Source organism: Hippopotamus amphibius, chromosome X, assembly GCF_030028045.1.
Source record: "Hippopotamus amphibius kiboko isolate mHipAmp2 chromosome X, mHipAmp2.hap2, whole genome shotgun sequence".
Classification (NCBI taxonomy): Eukaryota; Metazoa; Chordata; class Mammalia; order Artiodactyla; family Hippopotamidae; genus Hippopotamus; species Hippopotamus amphibius.
Window position 1 is genome coordinate 19,519,182 of NC_080203.1, and position 18,974 is coordinate 19,538,155.

Consider the following 18,974-nt stretch of genomic DNA (forward strand, 5'->3'; position numbering starts at 1 on the left):
GCATCGAAGAAGCCACTAAGCTGCCCCCACCGTGGGCTACATATTCTAGGAATTATAAAATAGGCCCAAGGCCCATCATCCCTGTGCTAGATTAGGACACTTGGGTTCTAGTGCTAGCATATTTACTAACAGTGGGACCTTGACCAAGTTATGTAGCTGCTCTGAGCCTCAGTTTCTCCAACTGTAAAATGGAGATCATCATCCTTGCCTACCTCAACGAGTTATTGTGAAAATCAAATGTGATAATGAGTGTCAAAGTGCTTTGTAACCTGTGAAGCTCTACAAATATTTATAACAACCATAAAACTGTTGTTACTATTCCAAAGTCTCTGGAAGCTCTTTGGCTTTTTCAGCAACCCAAGTTCAGCATGTATTTTCTGCAAAGACTGAATTTAGCCCATGATTTATAAAACACTAGCACTGAACACCCATGTTCAGGTTCCCTTCCAAAGATAGATCATCCATGATGGACCTGGTGCAATAAGCTGACTGTTTTGTTGCCAGGTTGCCGTCAGCATTGTTCCTAGTTTTTGGCCTTGTCACAGCTCTTATTGTAAACTGTTTGGGAAGCTGGCTACTCCCAGTGCTTTGGCTGGGGCTGATCCCTGAGAAGCTTTGCAAGCTCTGGCCATGTGTCCCTGGCCAAGACATGATGACTAAGCATCTTAAGCATGCGCCCCCTCTCCACCAAGTCTCACACAGGCCCATGCGCACACATGCACACATGCACGCGCTCATGTAGGCACGCACACGTACACACCCTGCTGCTGGAAACACAGTTGAAATATACGTTCACAGAACAACTCCCAGCAAGAAACACCTATCTCAGAGACATCTGTGTTAGCACTCCCGCACTCCTGTCCTCCCTGGACCTGTTCTTGCCCCAGCTCGCGCTATTCTGTGGGTACAGCCAGAGCATACTGGCGAGCCTAACGTCTTTATAACAGCGAGTCAGAAAACAAAGATACTCTTATCTCAAGCTGGGCCAAAGAACGGCTACTGCGAAAGCCTGTTATTTCTTTGGATGAGGAAAGCGGAAACAGACTACAGAAGACAGAAACATTCCTTGTTGTTCCATGGGAGTAAGGGGGGCTTCAGCTGATTGGTGGCAGGGTGAGGACAGTTCATGACACACGTCTTGGGCTTAGGACTTGAACCGATATTAAAACCAAGTGGGCTGTTTCTTGCCATATTAAACAAACATTTCTTGTGGAAATGTTTGCCCTCAAGAAACTTTCGGCCTCTCCATGTCAGCGTGAGGACTGAACAAAGACATCTTGTCACTTGTTCCTTGTCTGGGAGTGAGGGTGAAGATGAAATCCAGGTGTAGGCAGGTCCCTTTGGCCATTCTTCTCTGTCACCCCCAAGTGGTGGGAGGGACAGCAGCTGTCTGCTTCCTCCCACCAGTCACCCCTTCCCAGCAGTTCTGGAGTGAAGCCACGAAGTCTTCACAGCTGTGGGCCCCGTGGGTCTCTGTACCCAATATTCCGTCCCTACAGTTACTTTACAGTCTGGAGGCAAAAGAACAATGACTCCCAAAAAACAGAGATTGCAAAATATTTTTTAAGCCAATGATTTTTATTCTTTTTCTTTTTTTAGTGGATCAAATGTGGTATTATATTCCTATTCCTAACACGCTGTGCACATGGAACAGGGGAAGGACACTTCAGTGGCGTAACTGTTCTCAATTGTCAAATCCAACCCTCACAAATGTGGGCTGGTGGTCACATGTGTCAATAAATTCATTAATGGGGTGCTTTGGTGAAAAGGGTAAAATCAGTGGAGCAAGTCTATAGTGGGCCTTTTACCATAGGTGGCATCTGCAAAAATTTTTATGCTTTAGAACAAATCATATTGCCTGCTGAAGAATGAGTAGGTTTGTAGGAGAATGAAATGTGCTGGAGTTTTTTAATGGGAAAGTTATTGATTCCTGTTCAGAGCTCAAAATACATGTGGATATCTATTTATGCTACCTTGCTGGTAACAAGTCCAGGAAAAGGTTATGGCGGTTTTCCCAAAATGTATTCTATAGTTTGAACGACCCACTCCCACTTCTTTTGCACTCCTTGGAAACCCACCAGTCAGATCTTTGGCACTTACGCTAAAGGTAGTTTCCCATTAAGTAACCCATCTCTGGAATTCTCAGGCAAGATCTTGTAACGACTCGCTCCAGCTGTCTTTCTTGGGATATCAGTCTCTCAAACATGTGACCTCAATGTCAGGGGACCCCGTGTCATTCACACTGGGAGGTAGATCCCATCACATGGGTAAACAGGATACTCTCCTACTCTTAGGCTGCTGAAGCTTGAGACATAACAGGAAGGAAGGGCATTTCATCTACAGAGTCTCAGTTCTGCTTCTGTTACTTCCCAGTGTTGGCCTTGGACAAAGCCACTCAACCGCTCTGAGCCTCATATTCCTCATATGCAAAAATAATGATAAAATATTTCCTGACCTGCCCACTTCATGAGTTGTTGAATGAAGCACACGTGATAATGGATATAAAAGTACTTTATAAACGGTAAAGCAATTACCCACTTAGGGTAATAGTATTAATATTATTTGGTACCATTGGGTCATAAGCTAATTTTATTTACCAAAAGCCTGCAGGTAAAATTATAAATTAAATTCCCGATGTTGTGGCCAACAAATTTCATTATAATGTGCTCCCTCTTTTTCATCCTCAAGGTGGCATTTTCAGTTACTCATGAACTTGTTTTTAGCCCAGTGAGAAGGTATTTAAACAATGACAAGCATGTCTGTTGAGTTGTGCAAATAACCAGTCACAAAAGTAGTAGTCACCTACATCTTGAAAGCATCTCAGCTAGTTATGTTTTGTTTTCTTTGGTGTCAGTGGGGCAGTGAGGGCAGGGGTGGACAACGAGTTGGGAGGGTCAAGGAAGGGGGCCCCTGATTCTTTCCATTCTGTCTTGCTCTCAGCTAGAAGCAATCTGCTTTCATGCCTTGATCTTTTCTTTTAGAGATCAAATGCCATAGGGAAGCTGAAGGAAGCAAAGCTCACGATAATAGCACTTTTCTCCCAGACACAGACCAGGTGGTTCTGGCTAATAGATTGACAAGACAGCCATTCCCACCTCACCCCAGAGCTTTGTGCAGTTCTCATGGCTCACAGAGAGGGATTTAGATGCAAGCTTTCACAGTAGTATCACCTGCCGATTGAGTAAGTGTACCCAGAAAGGGGCCATCCCCACGCCTTAGTGTTGACTAGGGAATTACTACAGGTAAGCTGGTGATAGATGAGAGTAAGGAAAGGTAAAAACTTTCTACAAAGTTACCATCACTTGAGATGCTTTAGGGCAAGGACATACGCTGGGGTTCACTTTTGTAGGTCTGCTGCCCTCTAATACTTCCCGTCTGAGCCATTAGGCTATGAGGCTTTTATCAGGGGTGATGCTATAATGCTTATACTTGTTGACAGGCCTTCCACAAAACTCTAAGGATTGGGGGAGTGTTAGGGGTAGTGTGAGCAATTTGTGACTATTGTATTATATTTTGTAATCAGTTTTCAAATTCAAAGAAAACAGTTGACTATATGAGTGTGGCCAAGTGGTGTGATTGATTTTCTCTGGATGAAGCCATGTTGGGCAGTTTAGTGACAGCCTCAACTAACTGCCATAATCTAGTGTGGCTAGAAAGAACTAGGAGGGAGAGGCTCAATACTTACTGGTGGAAAAGGAGAAGCAGAACCAGCAGGAAGGTGGCAAGCCCAAAGCCTCCAGCTGAGCCGCCGCTCAGGGAGGGATCTTCACTTCGGCCCCAAGGGTTCTGGGAGCACCAGCTTGTGTGCCCTCCAATGGGGAGTGCTGCCTGAAGGAAGAAATATCACATCAGAAAGAGAGAAAGATATGATGTCTAATTAAACCTGTGTGATGGCCCTACGTTCCCCTGATGAACAGTGGCCTCTTGCGGGAGCCCAATCAGAGGAGCCCAGGGAAACAAGGCATCATGAGCCTGCAGAACGAGACAGAAGCTGAGAGCGTGTGGCGTGCATGGTCCTAGTGGATGCAGGTGGAGATCAGATTGGAAGCCAGGCTGAGGTCCTGCTTTGAGAGGAGGAGGGACTCAGAGCCATCGGATGCCTTACAGTCACTGCCCTCCCACAAAACCCCTAAAACTACACACATGCACGCACACATGTGTGTACATGCTATCAAGTCTCTTTCCAATTCAGACAATGCTGTCTGTTAACGTTGTTAATGTGGCAAAAAAAATAGAGGAACAACCATCACCTCTTTCTCCCCCTTATTTGCCTGTGCCAGGTACAAGGAGATTTCCAACTTGCTTTAGTAGGAATGAAGTTACTGGCAAGTTTTTGTTTTTTTAGTCTTTTTAAAAGGAAATCTTGTCATAGAGCCTGCCTACGTACACACCTGGGTAAGAGATGTTTAATGATCCAGAAAAATGATTCATAGAACTTGTGGTTCTTAATGTTTCTAAATATACTTACTGATTTTTAAAAACCGCCTTTTGATTTTTTTTTTTTTTTACAGTCCTAATGGGTATGGGTGATGGTAAATAAACCTTTCAAATGAGAGTGGGAGTACCAGTGCAGGCAGAATCTCTTCATTTGCAGCTCATTGGTGGCCTTAACCAGTAATATAATTACCAAGTAAATGAAAATGGAGTAGAGGCTACTCTACAAATTCTGGTGTCTGAGAACAGTATATGTTAGAGCAGGGAGCAATCTCATTAGCACCTTCAGGATGGCTTTCAGAATGAATTGGTTTCCTTGATTAGTGATGAGCTCCTCAGAGGGTAGAAAGCAAGTCTTTGTCATCTTATATGTGCACTTATCAGCTCTCAGTCACCAACCTCTGCTTCCTTCTCTTCCCTTGCCCCACAATTGTCACTTAGTAGATGTTTGATAAATACTTGTTATCCATGCGCAGTGTTTACTTGTCAGCATTTGCTTCCTTTTGCCTCCTATTTGGTAGTTTTCACCCTCACTGCTTCTTTCATTAGCTTCCTCAAAGTATCTTTCAATCTCTAGCAGTGGAAATTGTGAGCAAAGAGGGATGAGATCCCTATTCCAGTCAACACAGGGGTAGTGGTTCCTGTGAGGGGGAGGACACGCTGTGTGATACATTATGTGTCTGTGGCCTAGAGTGCATCCTGCGGAGAGTGAGCAGGATGGTGAAGAATCTGCAAACAGGATCAGTGGCAGGACACTGAAAAAAACAGTCACGATGCTCAGTCTGTAAAAGAGGAGAATTAGGAAGATGTGAATGTTGTCTTCTACTATGTAGAGGTCTTGCATATAGAAGAAGAGGGTACATCTGGAACCAACACATGGCATTTATAAGGAGATACATTTTGACTGACAAAAGGATGACCTTTCCAATTCTTTAAGAGATTCCTCAGTGGAATGAGTTGCTCTAGGAAAAAATCAGCTTCCTGATTCTGGAGGTATTTGACTAGAGAGTAAGTTACCATGTATCAGAAAGATTGGCTGGGTGGGGGTGGAGTGCGGTGGCAGAGAGTGGATAGATACCTACACCATGGGCTCTTGACTTCCATGGTCCCGAATAGCTCTGAGATGCTATGGTTTTATGATGCAAACATGTAAGTGGAGCAAAAGAGAACCAAGATGGTGGAGCAAACCAATGAGGCAGTTTTTCAGGCTCCGGGAAGGAAAGAGGAGTGGAGAAGAGATTCTCTGGTTGCATTTGAGCACCTGTCACCAATTATGATTTTCTGCAACTATTTTGTTAAGCAAACGGATCCTTACGAATGGCAGACTTTTCCAGGGAGCAGTTCTTTTCAACATCCTGTCCATCACTCACAGCCTCTAGGTTTGTTTTACTACTATGAGAATCCAGTTCTCATTTCTCCCCAATTATTTCCAGGCTTGTGGTCTTCCTGTCCCTGTGTTAGAAAAGCAAACTGGGATACAGCCCCTCCTCCAGCTACAAGTCTTTAGCCCTAAATGGCTGAATGGTCAATATCAAGGTTGTCCAGTCTACCCTTATCTCCTGCACCACTCTCTGACTCTGGCTTCACAGAATAGTCCAGTGAATCTCAACTTATCTAGTGAAGGACTGGAATGTTTGTTTGCTTGTTTTGTTGCAGTTGTTGTTCCTCCCAAATCTGTCATGGGCCAATAGTTTTGCAAAATGTAGTAAAAATGAATTACCACAGAGCCGGCGGCGGCTCCGCGTCAGTCAGTCGTGGGGCGGCCGCCCAGAGCCGCCGCGGGGGCGGCGGGGTGCGGGGGCCGGGTGGGCCGGCCGCGGAGCGCGAGTCTGCCGCGGAGACCACGGAGGCGGACGCGGGGCGAGCCCCGCAGCGGCGGCGGGGGCGGGGGGAGCGGGAGCCGCTTGGGATGTTCAGTCATGAAACGGGTGCGCACCGAGCAGATCTAGATGGCCGTGTCCTGCTACCTCAAAGGCCGGCCGTACGGGGATGCAGACCGCCCACTGAAGCAAGGCCTGCGGCTGTCACAGAGCGCCGAGGAGATGGCCGCCAGCCTCGCAGTCCAATCCGAATCTGGTTGTGCCAACATAGTGTCTGCAGCCCCTTGCCAGGCAGAGCCCCAGCAATATGAAGTACAGTTTGGACGGCTGCGGAATTTTCTCACCGATTCTGACTCCCAGCACAGCCACGAAGTGATGCCTCTCCTCTACCCTCTCTTTGTCTACCTCCACCCTAACCTAGTCCAGAACAGCCCGAAGAGCACAGTGGAAAGCTTTTACAGCCGCTTCCATGGGATGTTCCTGCAGAACGCCAGCCAGAAGGACGTCATCGAGCAGCTGCAGACCACCCAGACCATCCAGGACATCCTGTCTAACTTCCGGCTCCGGGCCTTCCTGGACAACAAGTACGTGGTCCGCCTGCAGGGAGACAGCGACGACTACCTTCTCCGCTACCTCCAGAGTGACAACAACACCGCGCTGTGCAGAGTCCTCACCTGGCACATCCACCTGGATGTGCAACCCGCCAAGAGGACGGACTACCAGCTCTATGCCAGCGGCAGCTCTTCCCGGGGTGAGGGCGGCGTCCTGGAGCCTGCCGACGTGCCCGTGCCCATCCTGCAGAACGAGGCCACGCTGGAGGTCCTGCAGGAGAGCATTAAGCGCGTCAAGGATGGCCCCCCCTCCCTCACCACCATCTGCTTCTACGCCTTCTACAACACGGAGCAGCTGCTGAACACGGCAGAGGTCTCCCCAGACAGCAAGCTGCTTGCCGCTGGCTTTGACAGCTCCTGTATCAAACTGTGGAGTCTGCGTCCCAAGAAGTTAAAATCTGAACCCCATCAAGTAGATGTGTCCCGCATCCACTTGGCTTGTGACATCCTGGAGGAGGAGGACGACGAGGACGATAACGCGGGAACGGAGATGAAAGTCCTGCGGGGACACTGCGGGCCAGTGTATAGCACCAGGTTCCTCGCGGACAGCTCAGGGCTGCTCTCCTGCTCGGAGGACATGTCCATCAGGTACTGGGACCTCGGCAGCTTCACCAACACTGTGCTGTACCAGGGCCACGCCTACCCCGTGTGTGGGACCTGGACATCAGCCCGCACAGCCTGTACTTCGCCAGGGGGTCCCACGACTGCACGGCCAGGCTGTGGTCGTTTGATCGGACGTACCCACTGCGGATCTATGCCGGGCACCTGGCGGACGCGGACTGCGTCAAGTTCCACCCTAATTCAAACTACTTAGCCACGGGCTTGACCGACAAGGCAGTCCGGCTGTGGAGCACCCAGCAGGGGAACTCGGTGAGGCTCTTCACGGGCCACCGCGGCCCCGTGCTCTCTCTGGCCTTTTCCCCCAATGGTAAGTACTTGGCGTCGGCAGGTGAGGACCAGCGGCTGAAGCTATGGGACCTGGCGTCCGGGACCCTGTACAAAGAGCTGCGGGGCCACACAGATAACATCACCAGCCTCACTTTCAGCCCGGACAGCAGCCTGATCGCGTCGGCATCCATGGACAACTCGGTGCGCGTCTGGGACATCAGGAGCGCGCACTGCAGCGCGCCCACCGACGGCTCGTCCAGCGAGCTCGTGGGCGTCTACACTGGCCGGATGAGCAGCGTGCTGATCGTGCAGTTCATGGCCTGCAACCTCCTGCTGATGACCAGAATCACACAAGAAAATCAGGAACATTGATTTTTATCTTCCATGTAATGGACTTGGGCGTGCAAAAGCCTCCAGATGGCAAGTCTTAGGACAGACGGATGGAATCACTGACTGACTGTGAAAGACTCCCTGCATCCCCCCCTCGTCCCTCGGACATCCCGAACCTGCCACCCTTCGCTCAGCCCCCAAGTGTGGAAGGACAGGGAAGGAAGGGCAGTGACGGGGAACGAACATGAGATCAGGAATCACGGAGATCTCACTGTGTCCTCGTGCTGGCCCCTTCCTGTCTCTGGAGCCAAGATGCCCTTGCCTCGCTGGGGCTGCACTTGGCCGGAGGAGGTTTGCTGGGCGCCCTCCCCGGGAGCAGTGCTGCAGTGTCACTGGGTGGAAGGGACTCTGTCTGGGCAGGAATGCGGGGGCGGGAACTAGGAAAGGGGGAGGGGTCATCCTGGCAAATGTCTTTGCTTTTCCGTGATTACAGAGAACCAAGATTTTTTATTACTGTTATTATAATTATAATTATTATTATTATTGAGAAGAGGAAACCTAGCACTGGCAGAGGGGCCTTCTCTGCTCTCATCTTTCAGGTTTTACTCCTGGCACTGGCTGCGATACTGGGAATTTTGAGGTTCAGGGAATTCAGAGAATTTGGTCGCACAGTGTATTGGGAGAAAGGGAAAATTTCTGGGTGACCGATTGATCACTCCGGCCGACCTGTTTCTAGAAGTGGGTGGGTAGATTTGATTGAGAAAGTCTTGGGCTCTTGCAGTGATGGTGGGGAAGAAAGATTCTTTTCTTGCCTGCACTTCTGTTCACAATTCTCTCCCCAAAAGGACAGATTGTGGTAAAGAAATGAAAATAATTGAAGTGAAAAGTCAAAAGATAGAATTAGAAAATGTTGAATTTCCAAATGATTCTGAGGTGTGGCTTTTCCGATGTCTTTTTTCTCCTGAGACCGTCCCTCCCACCTCCTGCTTTGCAATAGCAATTTAATGAACAGTCTGTGAAACAAATCTTAAGTACAAACACACACATTGAAAACTATGCTCTGAGGATAAAGGAATTTCTAATTTGTGGAAAAAGGATTAAATATTTCTGTTTTCTGAAAAGAGTTATTTTATATTTTTTTCTATTAAAATGTATTTAGTTTCAAAAAAAATGAATTACCACAAAAAGAAAATGACAAAAAGGCCTACAAAAATACAAGCCACAGTTTTTTTAATTAATTAATTAATTAATTTAATTTATTTATTGGCTGCATTGGGTCTTCGTTGCTGCACACGGGCTTTCTCTAGTTGCTGTGAGCAGGGGCTACTCTTCATTGTGGTGCGCAAGCTCCTCATTGTAGTGGCTCCTCTTGTTGTGGAGCACTGGCCCTAGGTGCGTGGGCTTCGATAGTTGTGGCACATGGGCTCAGTAGTTGTGGCTCACGGGTTCCAGAGCACAGGCTCAATAGTTGTGGCACACGGGCTTAGTTGCTCTGTGGCATGTGGAATCTTCCCAGAGCAGGGCTCAAACCCATGTTCCTTGCATTGGCAGGTGGATTTTTTTACCACTGAACCATCTAGGAAGTCCCAAGCCACAGTTTTTAATTATGAGACTCAACAGACCTAAAAATCTCTCTGTCAAATTGCTATAAAAATTTCTAAGTGCTTACTTCAACTTTTGTACTTACCTCCTCACAGACTGGCAGTAAAGAGCAGAGCAGCAGACTGCACTCTGAGTAGTGGGGAGTAGGCTGCTCTCTGTGTCTCTCCATGTATCTCTCCTTACCCTTGGACACAATGGACCCAATAGACCCTAACAGCAGTCTAAATGGGGGTAAGGGCAGTGGGGTACAGGTGCTGGCTTGCACTGGCCCACAAGAGCCAATTGTTAATTTCAGAATTTTCATGAGCCAGTTGTTAAAAATAGCCATGATTTAAAATTAAATTCTATAGATTTATAATTATATTCTATTAAAAACAAAGAAAACATACTGAAAACTCACCACATCCCAATTATTTTAGTGCATGTACTATTATCTATGCTCTTGAGGTTATTTGTATCTAATTGTGCCTGAGTAGTGAAAGTACTATATACTCTTCCCAACTCTGTGTGTAGTGTCTTCACATCAGTAGTTTGAAATTGACCATGATGGAAATATTTACACCCTAGAGATCACCAAAAACTACAAATGAGGGCTTGACTTATTGTTTTGTGGATTATCTAGAATCTAGACTTAAGAAAGTGATGGAGGGCTTCCCTGGTGGCACAGAGGTTAAGAATCTGCCTGCCAATGCAGGAGACATGGGTTCAAGCCCTGAGCCGGGAAGATCCCACGTGCCTAGGAGCAAGTAAGCCTGTGTGCCCACAACTACTGAGCCTGTGCTCTAGAGCCCACAAGCCACAACTACTGAGCCCATGTGCTACAACTACTGAAGCTCGCGCGCCTAGAGCCCGTGCTCCACAACAAGAGAAGCCACTGCAATGAGAAGCCCACACACCACAATGAAGAGTAGCCCCCACTCGCCGCAACTAGAGAAAGCCCGTGTGCAGCAATGAAGACCCAATGCAGCCAAAAATAAATAAATATTTTAAAAAACAAAAGAGATGGAAAAAAATGTTAACAGTGCAGATTAAACTTTAGATCCTGTTGTCTCTGTAGCCGTCACATTGTGAATAAATATCACAATACATTGAGTTTGTTGTTGAAACTACTCTTCCAGTATTTGAGAACTATTATCCAATTTAGCAGAAAAGTCACTCCCATCATTGATAAAGGAGCGACGTTCCCACATACATCTTTGTCACTTCATTTTTGTCTTGCTCCTTAATGTAAACCAATACATGAAGCAGTGTTCCTGCAGGAACTACACTCGCTTGTCAATTGCAACCCTGGTTTGGATACAGATGCCAGAGTCTGACAAAAATCAGTGAAAGCATTCTGTGAAAATCAACTGGCTATATGGAATTTACAATACAGGATATTGTGTAGTTTTTATTATTTGTAAGTTGTATGTTCCACATCCTTTATTCCACCAAAATGTAAAATAAATGGACATGCATGCTTTTTTTTTTTTTTTTTGAGAGCCAGTTGTTACACATTTACCAGCAGCCTGTGGGGTGAAGGGAGTACTTTGAAAGATTATTTTCCTTCCCTCATCCTTAAAGTTTCTAGGCTTAAATCAACAGCTCTTTCTACCACAAGTGGGAGAGAATTTCTCTCTTCCAAAGTTATGCTGACAAATGAAAAAGCCCCTCATTTTCAGTTACTCTGAAATCTAGGATTCCTTTGGGATTCCTTTGCAATCCTAGAATTGGAAACTTACCTTGGAGACTATTAACTGGATCCATAAACTTTTTTTTTTTTCTCAAAACCTCTTATTCCCTGTTGAGGTTGATGGACTCCCACTGAAATCTCTCTGCTAACCAGTGGAAATCTCTTCAGCTCCATTCCAAACCTGGATGGGAGTCTCATAGGCCAGCTCATGGGGCATCCAAGCAAGACCCACTCTCAGAGTTGAGTCTCCCTATATCAGCCGGCATGAAGACAAATGAATACCGTGTGCTGGTATTAGCCCTGGTTTCACAGAGTGGGAGTGGAACTCCTACTATCAGGTTACATTTTGTTGGCTTAGTAATCATTTTTTTAACCACCAACCATATGGGCAGAGGTTGGAAGGAGAGCTAAATTTGGAACACACCCCCACTCTCCTTTTTAACATTTCTTTCTTGTTTGTGTAGGGAGGCAACATATTACTCACACTCACATAACGGCACCAACTGCTAGAGGACTGAGAAATGAGATTCTCCCAAAATGCGATCGGACCAGGGAATTGGAGATTTTCTATACAAGTACACAGCAGTGCAGTCAGAACGGATGCACAGATTCTGCTTCTACAGATTCCTGAACCCGTCTGTGCACACAGCACTAGAAGACTAAATCAGTCAGGAAAAGGAACCTAGGGATTTCATGTCTGTGGGTTCATAATTTCTTTATCATTTTTAGTCGACATCCAGAGATAGCACTTTTCTGCAATAATATCTTTCTGACTCAGGCATTTTGGAGCGTGGAGCTATGAATTTCTCTCTCTCTGTTTAGTTTTTTTTCTACCTTAGCTTTCCTACTCCCCACAGTCCACTGCATGTGGAACGGTAGTTGGATCAGGGAAGATGGATTTGGTTTGGGCAGCATCTGGGGAAATCACGCACATTTCAGTTCTGAGGCTTTCTAAACCTGAATACAGAAGTCATACGTTAGCCTAAAACAGGATTTTCAGCATCTCAAAGGAATTTAGAGTCAGGTTCAGCTTAAGGAGTGGAAATTAGTCTACTGTCTTCCTGCTATGCCAGCTTGAAGTCTGAATTGCCTTCTCCTTGCCGTCCCTGGATTCCAGGCAGGAACGAGGAGTCACGAAGCCAAATCCCTCAGCCCAGTCTTTCTCAATTGGGCCCAGCCTCCTTCTCTCATCTTGTCACCCACTAATCCCTACCCCACCCTATGTGCCAACTACCTTGAATATCTCACTGTTCCTGAACTTGCTGTTCTGCTCTTTAAGGCCTGCCTGGGCCTTTATAAATTCCTGTATTTGCAACACACATAAAGCACTTAGCTCTGTGCCTGCCCCTTGGTGGGTTCTAATAAATGGTGGCTGTTAATACTCTGCACATGCTGGTTCCTTAGCCCATAAATGTTTCCCCTTCTCTACCTTTAAAACTCAGCTCGAACATACTTTCCTGCTCAGTGAATCCTTGTCCTAGGCAGAGTGCTTTGTTAATACCCATTCTAGCAGTTGTTAGTTTGAAGTCAGGTAATTCCCAGTGCCTGACATATAACTGGTGCCCAGTAAGTTTTTGTTGCATGGCCCTGGCCATACAACAGTGAATAAGCACAGTACCTGCCCAGGTAAGCTCTTCGTCTAGTCAGGAGCCATGGGGGGCACAGACAGTTAACTAGATCATTATCATGTAATGTGGTTAAAGTACTGATGGTTGTATGCACATGGGCTTGTAGAAATACAGAGGAAACGCTTCAAACCCAGAGGAGGGTGGTCAGAAAGTGAGCTGAGTCTTAAAATAGTGTGTAAGAGTTAGGTGAAAAGAGGAGAGTACTGCAAGCCAGGAGGATCGTATGAGAAGAGACATGGAGGTGAGAAAGGGCATGGTGGTTCCGGGAAAAATAGGCAGCTTGGTGGGGCTACGGCAGAGAGAGGCGAGAGGTGAGGCTAGAAGATTAGTTAGGGTCAGAGCATGAACGCCTTCTATGCCTGGTTAAGGAGCCTGGCCTTGATCCTACAGCAGGATCTATGAACTCACAACATATGGGTCATCAGCCTCCCCACCCCCCACCCCTCTCATGGCAGACATTGATAGTCACAGCACCCCATTCCACTGGGCCCAGATGTGACCTCATATTCCTCCTCAATGTAGTGCTGCAGGGAACACCACCAAGAGATCAGAGGGAGCACTCTGGTTTGCTGGTGTGAGATTTTACGTGTGTGTGTGTATGGAGGTTGGGAGCGTGAGAGAGTACGAGTTATGGGAGAATTATGACATGGTCAGACTTGCATTTTGGAAATCTCCATGCACGTTAAAGAAGAAGAATCAACAGAACCTGATTGTTTAGATGTGGTGGGATGAGGAAGAGAGAGTAGTCAAGGACCAGGTCATTGTTCCCACCTTGGGCAACTGGGCAGATGCCAGTGCCATTCAGAGAGAGAGAGCATGAAGGAGGTAATGATAGGTTTTGCATGATAATAATAGCTCCCTTCTTTTGAGCGCTTTACTATATGCCGCGCACTGTTTTCAACATTTTACTTGAAGCAATTAATTTTCTCCTCCCAACAACACTGTGGGGTGGGTACCATTTTTATTTCTGTTTTGCAAATGAAGAAACTTCACAGAAAGGTGTAAAATATTAAAGCGCTAACAAAATCAGTGGCACTGAGGGAGAACACGAGGGCAAGAAAAGCTGAAAACACATCACTGAGTCATTTGGATGAATATGGATAGAGCCAACCAACCAGGTCACCAGGCACCTGTGCTAGGGTTTATCAGTTCATCTCTAATGTTTTGGAAACCAAAGCCTTGATCATTCTTGGAAGAGGACCACTGCAATGTCTGTAAATCTATGCTGCCTTCACCGCATCTGTTCTGCTCACGGGGGCAGATATCAATAGGAAAGTGAATTAAAACAAGCCTATCCAAATGATGACCTAAGTGATTTCCAAGTGAATCTTCAAGCATAAAACACCTCTAGCATTCGTAAAATTAGAATAGCAAGGTTAGAGGGGTATTGGATTTTGAGAAAACACATCACATTAAATTGTGCTATGTTCTTCCAATGATTAACCTTTTCTCATTTCAGTAATGATGCGATGTACATATGCGTGTATGTAAATGTATATATATGATCCATTTGTTTAGTAACTTCCTGCCTTCCACAGCACTTGCTCATTCCCTAGTAAAGTTTTCTAATCAGGGACCCAATTGCTTTAAGGAATAGGCTATTTCAGTGGCTAATAGACGTGTGGTTATTTTCATCGTAGCTTCTTATCTGGCTGTCTGGGCTGCGTCAGTGGTGCAGTAGCAAGCACTACCAGGAGACAGGCAACTAGGCCAGGAGGGAACACATGTCCCTGCCCTGTCACCTGAGCAGGCAGTTCAGCATTGGAGTCAAGGGGTAGTGAGGAGTGTGCAGCCTGCATTTCCAGATCCTCAGACCAGGTTGCCTATTAACCCTGAACTCAGACCATGAGACCATGGGTTTGCTAATGATTCCACACTGTCCTCTGGAACTTTTTATACCTATCAGTGTCCATCTTTTGTCTGAACATGCCAATCTCATTACCACCTATTTCCCTTTGCGCAGGTCATTCGTTCCATCTGCTTGTGATGCCCTCTGTTCTCCTGTCCTAACACCTCCCAATACTTCAAGACCCTCCTCCACAAAACTCATACTTGATGGCCTCAGCCTTCCATGACGCCTCTTTCTTTTCTAAAACCCTTGTATCCACCATTCTGCACATAACAACAGTCAGCTAGCAGATTGTGATTTACAAATAGCTTTCAAATTCATCATCTGATTAAATCCTTCTTACAAGCCTGTAAGATAGGTTTTAATATTAGCCCTTGTACAGGAGCAAACCGAGGCTCAGAGAGTAAGATTACTTGCCCGAGGTCAATGGTAAGGTAAGAACTAGAGTTGGAGGCCAGCTCTTTCTGATGACAAAATGCATTTCCATAACTACCTTGCTACACGGCCCAGCGCATGTAGCTGATGAATATTTGTTGTTGGTGATGATGGCAGCAATCCTCTGTGCCAATAAATAGCCATTGACTTTTTCCATGGACTCGATGCTCAGAATCGGAATAGCCTCAGCGGGAATAGTTCAGGGCCTCTCTGGCCTCTCGGGGTTAGGTGGTAAAGGGAGGAGCGGAAAGCACAGTGCTCAGCCCAGTTTTGTTGGGCTGGTCTGGGTTCCCAGAAGACTTCTCCTTTCTCTCTCTCTCTCTATAACCCAGTATCTTTCCCATGAATCACAGTTCCTCTGGGTGCCTGAGTCTGGCCCTAAAGGAGGGACTATAGCGCACATGGTGTTCAAGTAACTCACAGTGCATGCTTAAGAGATCTGGGTTCACGCCTCTCCGCTCCACTTGAGACCTATAATTATTGATCCACAGTGCATTCTTGTACTGCGTGACCATCTGGCTTAAGTACATCCTAGGCTATCATTTGCTGGGGCAGCAGTTGGTTTAGACAGCTTATCCTGAACGTAGCTTTGGAAACCTGCGTAATCTGGGTTCTGGGAGACTGAGCAGGCAGCCAGGCTAAAGGCCCCATGTGCTGTTCTTGGGCCCAGTGCCCCAGCTAAAATAATACATTTGGAATTATTCATTATCCCTTCAGTGCAACTCTAAATTTTAAATTGCATACTTGTGAGTGAGCCTGGCTTTTTGTAGGTCTTTTGTACATTAGAGAATTGCATGTTACAGAGATTCACAACGAATTGTGGGAGTGAAGCTCATCCTAGCAATAACAACAACAATAACAATAGACAGAAACATAATAACACTTAACACTGATTATTCTCTCTATGGTGACACTGATTATTCTCTCTAGTATTACCACATTTAATCTCTACAGCATCCTATGAAAGGTTGGTGTAACCCCCATTTTACAGATAAGGAAAATGAAGCTCAGAGAGATTAAGTAAATGTCTTAAGGTCATACAACTAATCAGTGGTTGAACCAAGATTCAAACCTATGCCTTTTTGGCTCCAGAGGCCATGAAATTATTAGTACTAACCTCTGCTCTGCCACCTCCCTTTCTGCGTCATAGTACACTTGTCTATGCCATGTAAGCCTTTAGTTGGCAGCCCACGAGACCCACAGGCACTGCTTCAGCCCGTGCTGAGGTCAAGAAAAAGGTCATGACCAGGATTCAACACTAAGAGCCTGAAACTGGTAGTTCTATCTATGCTGTGCTCCACTGGCCAACCCTTGAGCCTCTTTACAGGGCTTTTGTTGGTTCTCCTAACAGAAAAGGTAGAGACAAGGATGCAGATGGAGTACGTGGGCTGATATGACTAAATCTGGTCATCTTGAACTTTTGTAAAAATATAAATGGATCTGGTCTAATATTTACTCCTCTTTTCCTTGGGCCCAGACATGCTCACAAAATCACAGCTTTTCTAGCAAGCCAAAGATAGGAGATGTTCCATGAAGAAGAGATCAGTTTAAAAAGTGTACAACCTTAGCTGAAAAGTATAAATTTGTTCACAGAAAAGTCTGGTAAGAAATGACCAGCAAGTCTAAAATAACTTGAGCCAGTGATTATCTTTGGTTCATATGATGTGTCCAATGAAAATAGATAATCTCCGCTTTATGAAGAATGTTGCATTTATTAATATGAGTCTCTGTGGAATCTCATTTTAAATATTGGTTGATGAACTGGTCATTGTTTTTTAGAAACAGCTTTTTTTAAGACATAATTCACATACTTATATAATTCAACCACTTTAATTGTAGAATTCAGTGGTTTTTAGTATATTCACAGAGTTGTGCAACTATCACCACAATTTTAGAACGTGTTCATCATCCAAAAGAGAAATACCATACCCCTTAGTCATTGCTCCTCATCCCTCCCACCCCCTCCTACTCTAGGTAAGCACTAATCTACTTTCTGTCTCTACAGATTTACCTATTCTTGAAATTTCATATAGATGGAATCATACTATATATGGTCCTTTGTGACTGGCTTCTTTCATTCAGCATAATACTTTCAAGATTCATTCATGTCGAAGCATGTATCAGTACTTCATTTTTTTTATTGCCACATAATATTTCCTTGTATGAATAGATCACAGTTTACCTAACCATTAATCAGTTGATGGGAGTTTGGGTTGTTCCCACTTTTTGGCTGTTATAAATAATGCTGCTATGAACAAGATTTTGTGTGGACATGTTTTGTTGCTCTTGGATGTATAACTAGGAGTGGAATTGATGGGTCTTATGGTAACTCTATGTTTAATGTTTTGAGAACTGCCAGACTGTTTATCAAAGTGGCTGCACTATTTTACATTATCATCAGCAGTGTGTGAGTGTTCCAATTTCTCCACATCCTTTACAATATTTGTTATTACCTGTCTTTTTGATTATATCCTAGTGGGTGTGATGTGGTATCTCCTTGTGGTTTGGATTTGCATTTTCCCGATAACTAATGATGTTGAGCATCTTTTCATGTGCTTATTGGCCATTTGTATATCTTCTTGGGTAAAATGTCTTTTCAGATCCTGTGATCATTTTTAATTGTTATTTTCTTTTAACTGTTGAGTTGTATTTATATATTCTAGATACAAGACCCCTATCAGATATATGACTTGCAAATGTATTCTCCCATTCTTGAGTTGTCTTTTCACTTTCTTAATGGTATCCTTTGAAGCACAAGTGTTTTTCATTTTGGTAGTGTCCAATTTATTTTTTTCTTTTTTCACTTGTGCTTTTTATGTTGTATCTAAGGAATGATTGCCTAATCTAAGGTCAGGAAGATTTACACTTCTTCTAGGAGTTTTACAGTTTTAGTTCTTACATTTATGTCTTTGATTCATTTTTTTTTCTCTCTTTTTTTTTGCTGCGCGTGGGCTTTCTTTTAGTTGCGGTGAGTGGGAGCTACTCTGTTGTGGTGCGAGGGCTCCTCATTGCCGTGGCTTCTCTTGTTGCGGAGCACGGGCTCTAGGCGTGTGGGCTTCAGTAGTTGCAGCATATGGGCTCAATAGTTGTGGCTCATGGGCTCTAAAGCACAGGCTCAATAGTTGTGCATGGGCTTAGTTGCTCTGTGGCATGTGGGATCTTTCTGGCCCAGGGATCGAACCCATGTCCCCTGCATTGGCAGGCGGATTCTCAACCACTGTGCCACCTAGGAAGCCCGGTCTTTGATCCATTTTAATTTTTGCATGTGGTGTGAGGTAGGGATCCAAGTTCATTCTTCGGCATGAGGATATCCAGTTATGCCACCACCATGTGTTGAAAGGACTATTCTTTCTCCATTAAGTGATCTTCATACTGTTGTCAAAATTGATTTGTTACAAATGTGAGAGTTTATTTCTAGATTCTCAATTCTATTCTGTTAATATATACTTACACCAGTTCCACACTGCCTTCATTACTATATGTGTAGTAAGTTTTTAAACAGGGAAATGTGAGGCCTCCAACTTTGTTCTCCATTTTCAAGATTGTTTTGGCTATTGTGGGTGATTTGGATTTCCTTATGAATTTTAGAATCAGCTTGTCAATTTCTGCAAATTACCGATCAATTTGGGGGACTTGGCACCTTAACAATATTGTCTCCCAGTCCATGACCATGGGGTGGCTTTTCATTTATCTAGGTCTTTAGTT

The 18,974-nt window shown here is 45.2% G+C and overlaps 1 protein-coding gene and 1 pseudogene across 3 annotated transcripts in view; both read left to right on the plus strand.

Annotated features, from left to right (window-relative positions):
• GPC3 (glypican 3) overlaps window positions 1–18,974 on the plus strand; it is a 453,743-nt gene that overhangs the window by 401,815 nt on the left and 32,954 nt on the right. The window lies entirely within an intron of this gene.
• Window positions 6,354–8,125, plus strand: LOC130841739 (TAF5-like RNA polymerase II p300/CBP-associated factor-associated factor 65 kDa subunit 5L; annotated as a pseudogene).